Raw genomic sequence first — 15,089 nt, 5'->3', positions numbered from 1 at the left:
CACACACACGCATATACACAGAGAATCATACTTGAATGATTTTGTGTTGGTATTCACACACTCTCACACATACACAGTCAATTACTCTAAGGCACACTGCTACACTTTCAGAGTGTGATCATTAGTATGTGTTTGTTCAGACACGGCCAGTAAAATGTGTAGGCAAATGAAATGGCTGACATTCCTTGGGGCTTGTTCAGCACAGAGCTGTAATGAGGGGCTTCTGAGCCCTGTGTTTTAGGGCTCCATTCAATCTGTTGTGCTGAAGATCTGGCTACAGCGGGATAGAAATATAAAAGCCAAGTTCTCTGTGTCAGCGCTAAACGCTGCATGTGTTGGCTCAATCGGAAGTTACCTTTCAATTTCAATTGCGCTATGGTGCTGAACTTCGACGACACGGATTGATGCTCTCTGTTGCCTAGCTGCTAACTCTCTCACCCAGTAAAACAGTCAGAGGTGGATCACGGCGGCACACACACACACAACACAACACACACACACATACTGGTGATGGGGATTAAAGGTACTGTCTCCTGTAACTCTCCTCTCTGAGCCTCTGCTGCTATTAGCCTTATCAGACCTGTCTACTTTAGTTGATGGTGGATGTCTGGTCCTTGTCCTGACCCTGGTCCTGGTCCTGACCCTGGTTCTTGTCCTGACCCTGGTCCTTGTCCTGACCCTGGTCCTTGTCCTGACCCTGGTTCTTGTCCTGACCCTGGTTCTTGTCCTGACCCTGGTCCTTGTCCTGACCCTGGTCCTTGTCCTGACCCTGGTCCTTGTCCTGACCCTGGTCCTTGTCCTGACCCTGGTCCTTGTCCTGACCCTGGTCCTTGTCCTGACCCTGGTCCTTGTCCTGACCCTGGTTCTTGTCCTGACCCTGGTTCTTGTCCTGACCCTGGTCCTTGTCCTGACCCTGGTCCTTGTCCTGACCCTGGTTCTTGTCCTGACCCTGGTCCTTGTCCTGACCCTGGTTCTTGTCCTGACCCTGGTCCTTGTCCTGACCCTGGTTCTTGTCCTGACCCTGGTCCTTGTCCTGACCCTGGTCCTTGTCCTGACCCTGGTTCTTGTCCTGACCCTGGTCCTGGTCCTGATCCTGGCTCTTCCTCTGCATCTGGGGAGTCTCACACACCAGGACCTGCAGTGTGTCTGGAAGATGAAGCATGACCTCTGAGTGTGTTTATGTGCTGTACATGATTAACTCCCCCCTCTTCTACCCTGGCACTGCTGGTCTGTGTCTGCCTCCCATACTGCCCTGCCATGTGTCAGTCTGCTCTGCAGCCCCCCCCCCCCCCACACCCCCCCCCCCCCCCCCACACACACACACACACACAGTGTGAGGCAGTGTCAGAGTTTCGGTAATGTTTTATGTTGCAGTAGCGTTGCTATCTGTTCAGATACTGGGTACAATGCTGGGCTCATGGCCAGGTGTTCACAACACTGCCTGTTTGTTATGCTGCTGTTGTACTGTTCTGTTGTTTTTATCTCCCTGTGGGAACGTGTGGCCCCAGGTACAGTATAGCTTCCTCGCTGCATTCCTCTGAGCAGTATAGCTACACACACTGTCACACAGCCAGATTCCCCAGCACAGAATGTGTATGTATACGCCTGGTTCTCTGTAGCCTGTCATCACACATGCTAACGAAAGTACGGGCACAATCATACACACATTACATACATTACACACACAAACACACACATTCTCATCTCCCTCGGCCGTCTCCGAGAAGTTTTCGGACCTGCTCACACACGAGACGCTGCTTGTTCTGGTATGTACCATCACTGTTAACCTGCCCTCTGGGCCTAGAGGCTCTAAAACTAACACGAAGCAAAGAAAGACATGATACAAAACAGGAAAATAAAAACACGCGGAGCCTCTTACAGAATGGGTAGTCGTACAGAGGAGAGGAGGGTAGGGGTGAAGAAAGATTGCTGGAAAAAAACTGGAAAATAGACAATTCAAATTTGACAGAAATAAAGAGAATTGTGTGGTCCAGGCAACAGAGGGGTGTAAGTGTTTATCCCAGTGTGGGATGATTGCAGTAGGACTGGGAATGGCCTCCCCATGAGGTTTCAGTCTTTGTAGTGATGCTCTCTCTCTCTCTGAGCTCTAGCACCACAGCCATATCTGTGATCTCCCCAACACACTGGCATCAATACTAATGCATTATCACTGGCAATACCCATGTGATGTTTCTCTCTCACACAAACACACAAACGCATGCATACACACAAATACACAAATGCCGATACAAATCCATTACAACTATATGCCTAAGTCTGACCTCAAATACACAATACAAATATATTATTATGAACACACGTGTACCATCACACTCTCTCTCTCTCTCTCTCTCTCTCTCTCTCTCTCTCTCTCTCTCTCTCTCTCTCTCTCTATCACTCTCTCTCTCTCTCTCTCTCTCTATATCACTCTCTCACTCTCTCTCTCTATCTCTCTATCACTCTCTCACTCTCTCTCTCTATCTCTCTGTCTCTCTGTCTCTCTCTCTCTCTCTCTCTCTCTCTCTCTCTCTCTCTCTCTCTCTCTCTCTCTCTCTATCACTCTCTCTCTCTATCACTCTCTCTCTCTCTCTCTCTCTCTCTCTCTATCACTCTCTCTCTCTATCACTCTCTATCACTCTCTCTCTCTATCACTCTCTCTCTCTCTCTCTCTCTCTATCACTCTCTATCACGCTCTCTCTCTCTATCACTCTCTCTCTCTCTCTCTCTCTCTCTCTCTCTCTCTCACTCTCTCTCCCTATCTCTCTCTATCTCTCTCTCTCTCTCTCTCTCTATCACTCTCTCTCTCTATCACTCTCTCTCTCTCTCTCTCTCTCTCTCTCTCTCTCTCTCTCTCTCTCTCTCTCTCTCTCTCTCACTCTGGATATCCTCTATCTCCTTTTTTTCAATCTGTGTCTCTCTCTACATTGATTGTGTGGCTCTTTCGTGCTTAAATGGAACATTATTAGTCTACATTGCCATCTGCTGGTGATCAAAATAACTACATATCCCAGAACAAACGACTGCATGGTTGGAGGATTTATCTTCAGGAAAGACACTTTGGGGTGTCCACTTCCAATTGCTTGGTAAAATATGTATATGTGTGACATGTGTGACATGTTATAGCCAAGAAATCTCTCAGAGGTATTTGATAGGTCAGTATTATTAGTCTATGTCGCCCTCTGCTGGTGATTGAAAAAAACGCATACCGGATATGATAGAATCAATGGGGCAGGTGAACAGAACATTTCAGTACATATCACTTTGTTTTTCTTTTCAATCACCATGTTGTAGCTGCTGCTGCGGTGGTCCACGCAGGTTCAGGTGTAGGATCAGGGGTGTTCATGGTGTCACTGATCCAGTCAAGGTACAGGCACAGGCAGGTGTACAAACCAGTGTCAGAAGAACCGGACCAGAACAACCCCTTTAGCTCACCCTCACACACCACAGTACTGCCATGGTCAGACTGAGAAAGAGGGAGGGAGGGAGAGAGTATGGTGGCACGGTGAAATTAAAGTACAAAGGAAAATCTTGAGTATCTCGTTGATCATAATATTATTTTATACGTTTCCAATGCAACAGCCTTTATTTTTATTTATTTTATTTTTATTTTATTTCACCTTTATTTAACCAGGTAGGCTAGTTGAGAACAAGTTCTCATTTGCAACTGCGACCTGGCCAAGATAAAGCATAGCAGTGTGAACAGACAACAACACAGAGTTACACAAGGAGTAAACAATAAACAAGTCAATAACATGGTAGGAAAAAGAGAATCTATATACAATGTGTGCAAAAGGCATGAGGTAGGCAATAAATCGAATAATTGCAATTTAGCAGATTAACACTGGAGTGATAAATCATCAGATGATCATGTGCAAGAAGAGATACTGGTGTGCAAAAGAGCAGAAAAGTAAATAAATAAAAGCAGTATGGGGGTGAGATAGGTAAATTGGGTGGGTAGTTTACAGATGGACTATGTACAGCTGCAGCGATTGGTTAGCTGCTCGGATAGCAGATTTTTAAAGTTGTTGAGGGAGATAAAAGTCTCCAACTTCAGAGATTTTTGCAATTCGTTCCAGTCGCAGGCAGCAGAGAACTGGAAGGAAAGGCGTCCAAATGAGGTTTTGGCTTTAGGGATGATCAGTGAGATACACCTGCTGGAGCGCGTGCTACGGGTGGGTGTAGCCATCATGACCAGTGAACTGAGATAAGGCGGCACTTTACCTAGCATAGCCTTGTAGATGACCTGGAGCCAGTGGGTCTGACGACGAACATGTAGCGAGGGCCAGCCGACTAGGGCATACAGGTCGCAGTGGTGGGTCGTATAAGGTGCTTTAGTAACAAAACGGATGGCACTGTGATAAACTGCATCCAGTTTGCTGAGTAGAGTATTGGAAGCTATTTTGTAGATGACATCGCCGAAGTCGAGGATCGGTAGGATAGTCAGTTTTACTAGGGTAAGTTTGGCGGCGTGAGTGAAGGAGGCTTTGTTCCGGAATAGAAAGCCGACTCTAGATTTGATTTTGGATTGGAGATGTTTGATATGAGTCTGGAAGGAGAGTTTGCAGTCTAGCCAGACACCTAGGTACTTATAGATGTCCACATATTCTAGGTCGGAACCGTCCAGGGTGGTGATGCTAGTCGGGCGTGCGGGTGCAGGCAGCGAACGGTTGAAAAGCATGCATTTGGTTTTACTAGCATTTAAGAGCAGTTGGAGGCCACGGAAGGAGTGTTGTATGGCATTGAAGCTCATTTGGAGGTTAGATAGCACAGTGTCCAGGGAGGGGCCGGAAGTATACAGAATGGTGTCGTCTGCGTAGAGGTGGATCAGGGAATCGCCCGCAGCAAGAGCAACATCATTGATGTATACAGAGAAAAGAGTCGGCCCGAGAATTGAACCCTGTGGTACCCCCATAGAGACTGCCAGAGGACCGGACAACATGCCCTCCGATTTGACACACTGAACTCTGTCTGCAAAGTAGTTGGTGAACCAGGCAAGGCAGTCATTAGAAAAACCGAGGCTATTGAGTCTGCCGATAAGAATATGGTGATTGACAGAGTCGAAAGCCTTAGCCAGGTCGATGAAGACGGCTGCACAGTAATGTCTTTTATCGATGGCGGTTATGATATCGTTTAGTACCTTGAGCGTGGCTGAGGTGCACCCGTGACCGGCTCGGAAACCGGATTGCACAGCGGAGAAGGTACGGTGGGATTCGAGATGGTCAGTGATCTGTTTGTTGACTTGGCTTTCGAAGACCTTAGCTAGGCAGGGCAGGATGGATATAGGTCTGTAACAGTTTGGGTCCAGGGTGTCTCCCCCTTTGAAGAGGGGGATGACAGCGGCAGCTTTCCAATCCTTGGGGATCTCAGATGATACGAAGGAGAGGTTGAACAGGCTGGTAATAGGGGGTGCGACAATGGCGGCGGACAGTTTCAGAAATAGGGGGTCCAGATTGTCAAGCCCAGCTGATTTGTATGGGTCCAGGTTTTCCAGCTCTTTCAGAACATCTGCTATCTGGATATGGGTAAAGGAGAAGCTGGGGAGGCTTGGGCGAGTAGCAGCGGGGGGGGGCGGGGCTGCTGGCCAAGGTTGGAGTCGCCAGGTGGAAGGCATGGCCAGCCATTGAGAAATGTTTGTTGAAGTTTTCGATTATCACGGACTTATCAGTGGTGACCGTGTTATCTAGCCTCAGTGCAGTGGGCAGCTGGGAGGAGGTGCTCTTGTTTTCCATGGACTTTACAGTATCCCAGAACTTTTTGGAGTTAGAGCTACAGGATGCAAATTTTTGCTTGAAAAAGGCCTTTGGCCTTTGCTTTCCTGACTGACTGCGTGTATTGGTTCCTGACTTCCCTGAACAGTTGCATATCACGGGGGCTCTTCGATGCTATTGCAGTTCGCCACAGGATGTTTTTGTGCTGGTCGAGGGCAGTCAGGTCTGGAGTGAACCAAGGGCTATATCTGTTCTTGGTTCTGCATTTTTTGAACGGAGCATGCTTGTCTAATATGGTGAGGAAGTAACTTTTAAAGAATGATCAGGCATCCTCAACTGACGGGATGAGGTCAATATCCTTCCAGGGTACCCGGGCCAGGTCGATTAGAAAGGCCTGCTCGCAGAAGTGTTTCAGGGAGCGTTTGACAGTGATGAGGGGTGGTCGTTTGACCGTGGACCCGTGGCGGATACAGGCAATGAGGCAGTGATCGCTGAGATCTTGATTGAAGACAGCAGAGGTGTATTTGGAGGGCAAGTTGGTCAGGATAATGTCTATTAGGGTGCCCATGTTTACGGATTTAGGGTTGTACCTGGTGGGTTCCTTGATGATTTGTGTGAGATTGAGGGCATCAAGCTTAGATTGTAGGACTGCCGGGGTGTTAAGCATATCCCAGTTTAGGTCACCTAACAGAACAAACTCTGAAGCTAGATGGGGAGCGATCAATTCACAGATGGTGTCCAGGGCACAGCTGGGAGCTGAGGGGGGTCGGTAGCAGGCGGCAACAGTGAGAGACTTATTTCTGGAGAGATTAATTTTTTAAATTAGAAGTTCGAACTGTTTGGGCATAGACTTGGAAAGTATGACAGAACTTTGCAGGCTATCTCTGCAGTAGATTGCAACTCCTCCCCCTTTGGCAGTTCTATCTTGACGGAAAGTGTTATAGTTGGGTATGGAAATCTCAGAGTTTTTGGTGGCCTTCCTAAGCCAGGATTCAGACACGGCAAGGACATCAGGGTTGGCAGAGTGTGCTAAAGCGGTGAGTAAGGCAAACTTAGGGAGGAGGCTTCTGATGTTGACATGCATGAGGCCAAGGCTTTTTCGATCACAGAAGTCAACAAATGAGGGTGACTGGGGACATGCAGGGCCTGGGTTTACCTCCACATCACCCGAGGAACAGAGGAGTAGTAGGATGAGGGTGCGGCTAAAGGCTATCAAAACTGGTCGCCTAGAGCGTTGGGGACAAGGAATAAAAGGAGCAGATTTATGGGCGTGGTAGAATAGATTCTGGGCATAATGTGCAGACCAGGGTATGGTGGGGCACGGGTACAGCGGAGGCAAGCCCAGGCACTGGGTGATGATAAGAGAGGTTGTATCTCTGGACATGCTGGTCTCAATGGGTGAGGTCACCGCATGTGTGGGGGGTGGGACAAAGGAGGTATCAGAGGTACGGAGAGTGGAACTACGGGGTCCATTGCAAACCAAAACAATGATAACTAGCCTGAACAACAGTATGCAAGGCATATTGATATTTGAGAGAGACATACAATAAGGCATAAAGTGATTGCAGGTCATGATTGGGAGAGCTAGCTAAAACAGCAGGTCAGATAACAGCAGCTAGTCAGCTAACACAGCAACAGAAGGTAAAAATGGCGACGACTGGGCAGAGAGGATCGGATTAACTACACACAGATCCTGAGTTAAGGCACAGATCCGACAGATAAAACACAAATAAACAGAATGGAGTACCGTGAATTAATGGACAGTCAAGCAGGCATCAGCTATGTAGCCAAGTGATCATAGTGTCCAGGGGGCAGCCGTAGATGGAGTAGTGAGGCCTCCACTAAGCTATCCCGCGGCGTTTAAAGTTAGTAGCCCGGGTGGGTGGTCTGCTCAGACGGAGGGGGTCTGCTCAGACGGAGGCCGGTTGAGGGCACAGCGGATGGGGTATTTGTCTGCAGACCAGACGTGGTCGTGTCGACAGAGAATCCAAGCCGGATGGCGGTGGCGAAAGAGAGGTTGTGAGTTGTAGAATTGTGTTTGCTAACTGGTGCTAGCTTCGTGATTCAGACAGCTAGTCATGGGTAGCAAGCTAGCAGAAGATGGAGGTCTGTTTTTAGCCACGCCGTGCAATTCCGTCGGTAGATTAGTGGGGTTCCGTGTGGTAGAGGGGACCAATCCAATTGTCAAAATAGTTATAGTGGCCTAAGAAGATTGTTCGATAGACCTGTTCAGATAGCAGCCGATATGCTCAAGACAGCTAACGATTAGCGGGCCGCAGTTAGTATATGGACGTTCAGGTTACGTCGCGATGGAGGGGCCGGTTGAAATACTCCCTCGGGCAGATAACGTCGGTATCCCAGTCGTGAAGGCCCGGTAGGGCTCCGCATCGGCAGTAAAACGGGTCCGGATAGGTGATTGTAGCCCAGGAGTGGCTGATGGAACTCTTCAGCTGGCTAGCTCCGGGATAATTGGTGTTTGCTCCGGAATTGATGTTAGTCGATAGTCACTCGGATAGCAGCTAGTTAGCTGCAAGATCCAGGTGTAAATGTCCAGAGCTTGAGGTAAAAATCCGGGGATATGGAGAGAAAATAGGTCTGGTATGCTCTGGTCTGAGTCGCGTTGTACAAAACTGGCAATAGTTTTCCGAGCTAAAGGATAGCTGATGAGCGCTAGCTGTGGTTAGCTGAACTACTAACGTTAGCTTGTGAGCTGGCTAACTTCTGGTTAGCTTCTGTTGTAGATTTCGGATACGAGGTGAATAATACTTTTGAGGAAGAAAAAAAAACAGATCCGCACCACATTTGGTGAGGTGGGTTGCAGGAGAGTGTTTTGAAGTTGAGTTTTTAAGAAGAAAAGAATATATATATAAAAAGATATGCGAAGAAAAATATATAAAATATATATACACGGGACAAGACGAGGACAATGGACATCTGACTGCTACGCCATCTTGGATTCGAATTTATATAAATATAAAACAAATAATGTTTGCAAAGCACTGTTCTGTTGATGTACTGACCAGGCAGTTGTCTGTTGAGATGATGGTTTTAGCACAGAATGCATGTTCAATCCAATAAAGGGGAAAGGCTGTCTGGCACATCTTGTCATCAATGACCCGCTGTGTTTCACACTTCAGGATTAGTTTGGGCTCATCTGTATGGAGGGACAGACATAGGGACTCATGGGAGTTTATTTGGTGCTTATCTATTCCATTAAATTGGGTTGAGGCATATAGCCCTCCCCTGGCTTTATGGTCCACTCACCCTGTCCCGGTACGGTGGAGCCCCAGCCGCTGACCAAACACTTCTCATGGAGCTGAGTGCAGCGTGTGGGTATGGCTACGGGCATGACATGCTGAGTGAACCGGGCAGGCTCTGACAGCTTCACCATTGCCAGGCTGTGAGAGGGACCTCGTGCTTATGGCCCATGCTGCACATATCTGGCCACCCAGATGTGTTGCTCTGTCCCTTCCTCCACTGTCAGGTCATGCTCCCCCAGAGAAACCATAGTGTGGCCAGGTCTGAGCAGGAGAGGAGTAGAGTGGAGTAGAGTGGAGTGGAGTGTAGAGGAGAGGAAAGGAACTTTGCAAAAAATATTTGTTTGTTTTCGGTGAACATATGGGCTGCATGCATTTTACACTGATTTCAAGAAAGAAAAAAGGGGGAATACCTACTCGACAAAGTTCCAAGCGGTAAGCACCCACCACTCATTGATGAGGGCATCACTGCACCTTCCCTCCCCATACCAGCCCCCCTTAGTGTAGACCTGCCAGGGTCTGGAGTGGGGTTGGAAAACTTCATGCAACAACGCTCCATCCTGCTTCACTGAAACAGCCGCTAAATGAGAGAGAGAAATGGTCATAGTATAGATGAGTGTATTGACTGAGTGTAAAAAACATTAAGAACACCTTCCTAATATTGAGTTGCACCAGCAGCCCCCGAATAAGGGATCATAGCTTTCACCTGGATTCACCTGGTCAGTCTATGTCATGGAAAGAGCATAATGTTCATAATGTTTTGTACACTCAGTGTTTATCTCCCTCCCTAACCTATCTCTAAAAGGAGGTATCATTCTTCATGCTCTTGCATTTTATTATCTTTATTTAACTAGGCAAGTCAGTTAAGAACAAATTCTTATTTTCAATGACGGCCTAGGAACAGTGGGTTAACTGCCTTGCTCATGTCAGCTCGCGGATTTGATCTTACAAGTTCAGCGCTCTAACCACTAGGCTACCTGTCACCCCAGGCATTGCATAACTGTCTCACGATGCTGTAGATACTGTGTATTAAAGTCTTACCTGCACACCCCAAAGCCAAAGCCAGCAGTAGCAGCTTCATCATGTCTTGGTCTCTGTATGAGACTCTGGGTTTAGTCTGTGGTTCTTTGATACCTGTGTATCTGTGTCTCTAGCCTTTAGATCTCTGGGAGTTGACTGCCTGGGCTGCACCTGTGCTTTGTTTTCCTGGCACTGTTTGTAACTGGCAAGGTACAGTGTGACTATAGGCCCCCATTCAATCAATTACAGATTTTTTGTAATATATATATTTTTTTATTGGAGATACAAATGTAGGATCTTAATTTGAGCAAGTTTTCTAAAGCAAGAAAACAATCCTGCAGTAACAGGACATGTGAATTATAATGTGGATTTTAATTAATGGACATTTTTGTAAGGGTTGATACAGGGGAATTCTCTCAAAATCAGGTCTGAAATTTCAGTGGAAATCGAAAACTTCAGAAGCCTTTTTAAACCTCAAATACACAACAAGCTCTCCTCAACAAGGTGATCAAATTAAGATCCTACATCTGTATAAGAGCAAACCATTTACAATTTTTGACAAGTACAAATATATATATTTTTTGTAATGATTAAAACAACAAAAACAAAGCAAAAACAAACAAACAGAACAAAAAACTTAAGGCCCTTTAATTTAAAACACATGTTGGCCCTTCAGTATGAGACACATGTGTTGTTCTTTGTAGTACAGGTGCCATGTCCTTTTACTGTCACCATTGGAAAAAACAAACAAACAAGAGAGATAAGGCTACTCATTTCATTCCTATCACTTGAAGTACATTTTTCACTGTGATGAAAGTACTCTGTGTGCTCTACCATTACGTAACTCCGTGTATCAATGTGCAGTGCCCTCGTTTAGTAATAACAGGTGAAGCTATTCATTAACTGTGGTTTGATTACTAAGAGAAGGCAACAATGTGGCCTTGTGAGACAAAGTTGTGAGAGAATTGGGAAATCAGGATTGGGAAACGCAGGTACTCTGAAGAAGCCTACTCAGGGATTTGAGGTATTTAGTTGGAATACATTTTGAGTCAGTTTGAATGAATCTTAGACTGAGGCTACATCAGATTGGTCATATCCCTGCTAGTGTATCACAACCCTATGAAGAGGTTAACTAACAGTTCAAGATGTGTTAAGTTCTCCTATGTGGTCTTGTAGCTCCAGGCTCTTACATCTTCAGTGAACATGATCATATTTGAGGTCAAATTTATTATTTCTGTCTGTTATCATTGCAGCTTCAAAGGGATCATGAATAGCTCACTTCAAACCTTTCTGAGATCAGAAACCCAGAGGACACCCTTTATTTCCACTCATTTAGAAACTCAAGCTCTGGTTGAGAACGTGTCTGTCAGAAACAGTCACAGGAATCAGTGTTTTCTTTTTCCTCTATATGACCTGCTTCTTATATTCAGAGGAGAGGCAGTTGACTCAGTGTTAGGTGATAGTTATGTACAGTAGGCATTGTGAGACTCCATATTGTCCATATTGTAAACTCTGAGACATGATGTACAGTTGAAGTTGGAAATTTACATACACCTTAGCCAAATACATTTAAACTCAGTTTCACAATTCCTGACATTTAATCCTAGTAAATATTCCCTGTCTAAGGTCAGTTAGGATCACCACTTTATTTTAAGAATGTGAAATGTCAGAATAATAGTAGAGAGAATGATTTATTTCAGCTTTTATTTCTTTCATCACATACAATCAATTAGTATTTGGTAGAATTGCCTTTAAATTGTTTAACTTGGTCAAACGTTTTGGGTAGCCTCCCACAATAATTTGGGTGAATTTTGGCCCATTCCTCCTGACAGAGCTGGTGTATCGGAGTCATGTTTGTAGGCCTCCTTGCTCGCACACGCTTTTTCAGTTCTGCCCACAAATTTTCTATGGGATTGAGGTCAGGGCTTTGTGATGGCCACTCCAACACCTTGACTTTGTTGTCCTTAATCTATCTTGCCACAACTTTGGAAGCATGCTTGGGGTCATTGTCCATTTGGAAGACCCATTTGCGACCAAGCTTTAACTTCCTGACTGATGTCTTGAGATGTTGCTTCAATATATCCACATACTTGTCTTTCCTGGTGATGCCATCTATTTTGTGAGGTGCACCAGTCCCTCCTGCAACAAAGCACCCCCACAACATGATGCTGCCACCCCCGTGCTTCACGGTTGGGAAGCCTCCCCCTTTTTACTCCAAACATAGCGATGGTCATTACGGCCAAACAGTTCTATTTTTGTTTCATCAGACCAGAGGACAATTCTCCAAAAAGTACAATATTTGTTCCCATGTGCAGTTGCAAACCGTAGTCTGGCTTTTCTCTGGCGGTTTTGGAGCAGTGGCTATATAGATACTTTTGTACCTGTTTCCTCCAGCATCTTCACAAGGTCCTTTGATGTTGTTCTGGGATTGATTTACACTTTTCGCACCAAAGTACGTTCATCTCTAGGAGACAGAACACGTCTCCTTCCTGAGCGGTATGACGGCTGCGTGGTCCCATGGTGTTTATACTTGCACACTATTGTTTGTACAGATGAACGTTGTACCTTCAGGCGTTTGGAAATTGCTCCCAAGGATGAACCAGACTTGTGGAGGTCTCCAATTGTTTTGCTGAGGTCTTGGCGGATTTCTTTTGATTTTTTCCATGATGTCAAGCAAATAGGCACTGAGTTTGAAGGTAGGCCTTGAAATACTTCTACAGGTACACCTCCAATTGACTTAAATTATGTCAATTAGCCTATCAGAAAGCTTCTAAAGCCATGACATAATTTTCTGGAATTTTCCAAGCTGTTTAAAGGCACAGTCAACTTAGTGTATGTAAACTTCTGACCCACTGGAATTGTGATACAGTGAATTATAAGTGAAATAATCTGTCTGTAAACAATTGTTGGAAACATTACTTGTGTCCTTCACAAAGTCCTAACCGACTTGCCAAAACTATAGTTTGTTAACAAGAAATTTGTGGAGTGGTTGAAAAACAAGTTTTAATGTTTCCAACCTAAGTGTATTTAAATAATAACTCTGAAATCTCCATCCCCAACTACAACATTTTCAGACAAGGCCAAAGGGGGCGGTGTTACAATCTACTGCAGAGTTCTGTCCTACTATCCAGGTCTGCACCCAATCAATTTGAACTTCTACTTTTAAAAATCCACCTCTCTAAAAACAAGTCTATCATCGTTGCCGGCTGCTGTAGACCACCCTCTGTCCCCAGTTGTGCTCTGGATACCATATGTGAACTGATTGCCCCCCATCTATCTTCAGAGCTCGTGCTGCTAGGTGACCTAAACTGTGACATGCTTAACACCCCGGCCATCCTACAATCTAAGCTTGATGCCCTCAATCTCACACAAATTATCAATGAACCTACCAGGTACCACCCCAATGCCATAAACACGGGCACCCTCATAGATATCATCCTAACCAACTTGCCCTCTAAATACACCTCTGCTGTTTTCAACCAAGATCTCAGCGATCACTGCCTCATTGCCTGCATCCGTAATGGGTCAGCGGTCAAACGACCTCCACTCAACACTATCAAACGCTCCCTGAAACACTTCAGCGAGCAGGCCTTTCTAATCGACCTGGCCCGGTTATCCTGGAAGGATATCGACCTCATCCCGTCAGTAGATGCCTGGTTGTTTAAAAGAAATGCCTCCCTCACCATCTTAAATAAGCATGCCCCATTCAAGAAATTTAGAACCAGGAACAGATATAGCCCTTGGTTCTCCTCAGACCTGACTGCCCTTAACCAACACAAAAACATCCTGTGGCGTTCTGCATTAGCATCGAACAGCCCCCGTGAAATGCAACTTTTTAGGGAAGTTAGAAACCAATATACACAGGCAGTTAGAAAATCCAAGGCTAGCTTTTTCAAGCAGAAATTTGCTTCCTCCAACACAAACTCAAAAAAGTTCTGGGACATTGTAAAGTCCATGGAGAATAAGAGCACCTCCTCCCAGCTGCCCACTGCACTGAGGCTAGGAAACACTGTCACCACCGATAAATCCACTATAATTGAGAAATTCAATAAGCATTTTTCTACGGCTGGCCATGCTTTCCACCTGGCCACCCCTACCCCGGTCAACAGCACTGCACCCCCCACACTAACACGCCCAAGCCTTCCCCATTTCTCCTTCTCCCAAATCCAGTCAGCTGATGTTCTGAAAGAGCTGCAAAATCTGGACCCCCACAAATCAGCCGCGCTAGACAATCTGGACCCTTTCTTTCTAAAGTTATCTACCGAAATTGTTGCAACCCCTATTACTAGCCTGTTCAACCTCTCTTTCGTGTCGTCTGAGATCCCAAAAGATCGGAAAGCAGCTGCTTTCATCCCCCTCTTCAAAGGGGGGGACACTCTTGACCCAAACTGCTACAGACCTATATCTATCCTACCCTGCCTTTCTAAGGTCTTCGAAAGCCAAGTTAACAAACAGATCACCAACCATTTCGAATCCAACCGTACCTTCTCTGCTATGCAATCTGGTTTCAGAGCTGGTCATGGGTGCACCTCAGCCACGCTCAAGGTTCTAAACGATATCTTAACCGCCATCGATAAGAAACAATACTGTGCAGCCGTATTCATTGACCTGGCCAAAGCCTTCAACTCTGTCAATCACCACATCCACATCGGCAGACTTGATAGCCTTGGTTTCTCAAATGATTGCCTCGTCTGGTTCACCAATTACTTCTCTGATAGAGTTCAGTGTGTCAAATCTGAGGGCCTGTTGTCCGGGCCTCTGGCAGTCTCTATGGGGGTGCCACAGGGTTCAATTCTTGGACCGACTCTCTTCTCTGTATATATTAATGATGTCGCTCTTGCTGCTGATGAGTCTCTGATCCACCTCTACGCAGATGACACCATTCTGTATACTTCTGGCAATTCTTTGGGCACTGTGTTAACAACCCTCCAGACGAGCTTCAATGCCATACAACTCTCCTTCCGTGGCCTCCAACTCCTCTTAAATACAAGTAAAACTAAATGCATGCTCTTCAACCGATCGCTGCTTGTACCTGCCCGCCCGTCCAGCATCACTACTCTGGACGGTTCTGACTTAGAATATGTGGACAACTACAAATACCTAA

The 15,089-nt window shown here is 45.9% G+C and overlaps 1 pseudogene; it reads right to left on the bottom strand.

The window, feature by feature from the left end:
• Nucleotides 1-2,739: 2,739 nt before the first annotated feature.
• Nucleotides 2,740-10,497, bottom strand: LOC129837738 (trypsinogen-like protein 3; annotated as a pseudogene).
• Between the last annotated feature and the right edge of the window lie 4,592 nt (nucleotides 10,498-15,089).

Source organism: Salvelinus fontinalis, chromosome 38, assembly GCF_029448725.1.
Source record: "Salvelinus fontinalis isolate EN_2023a chromosome 38, ASM2944872v1, whole genome shotgun sequence".
Classification (NCBI taxonomy): domain Eukaryota; kingdom Metazoa; phylum Chordata; class Actinopteri; order Salmoniformes; family Salmonidae; genus Salvelinus; species Salvelinus fontinalis.
The sequence above is the reverse complement of the archived record's forward strand: the minus strand, read 5'-3'. Positions and strand labels throughout refer to the sequence as shown.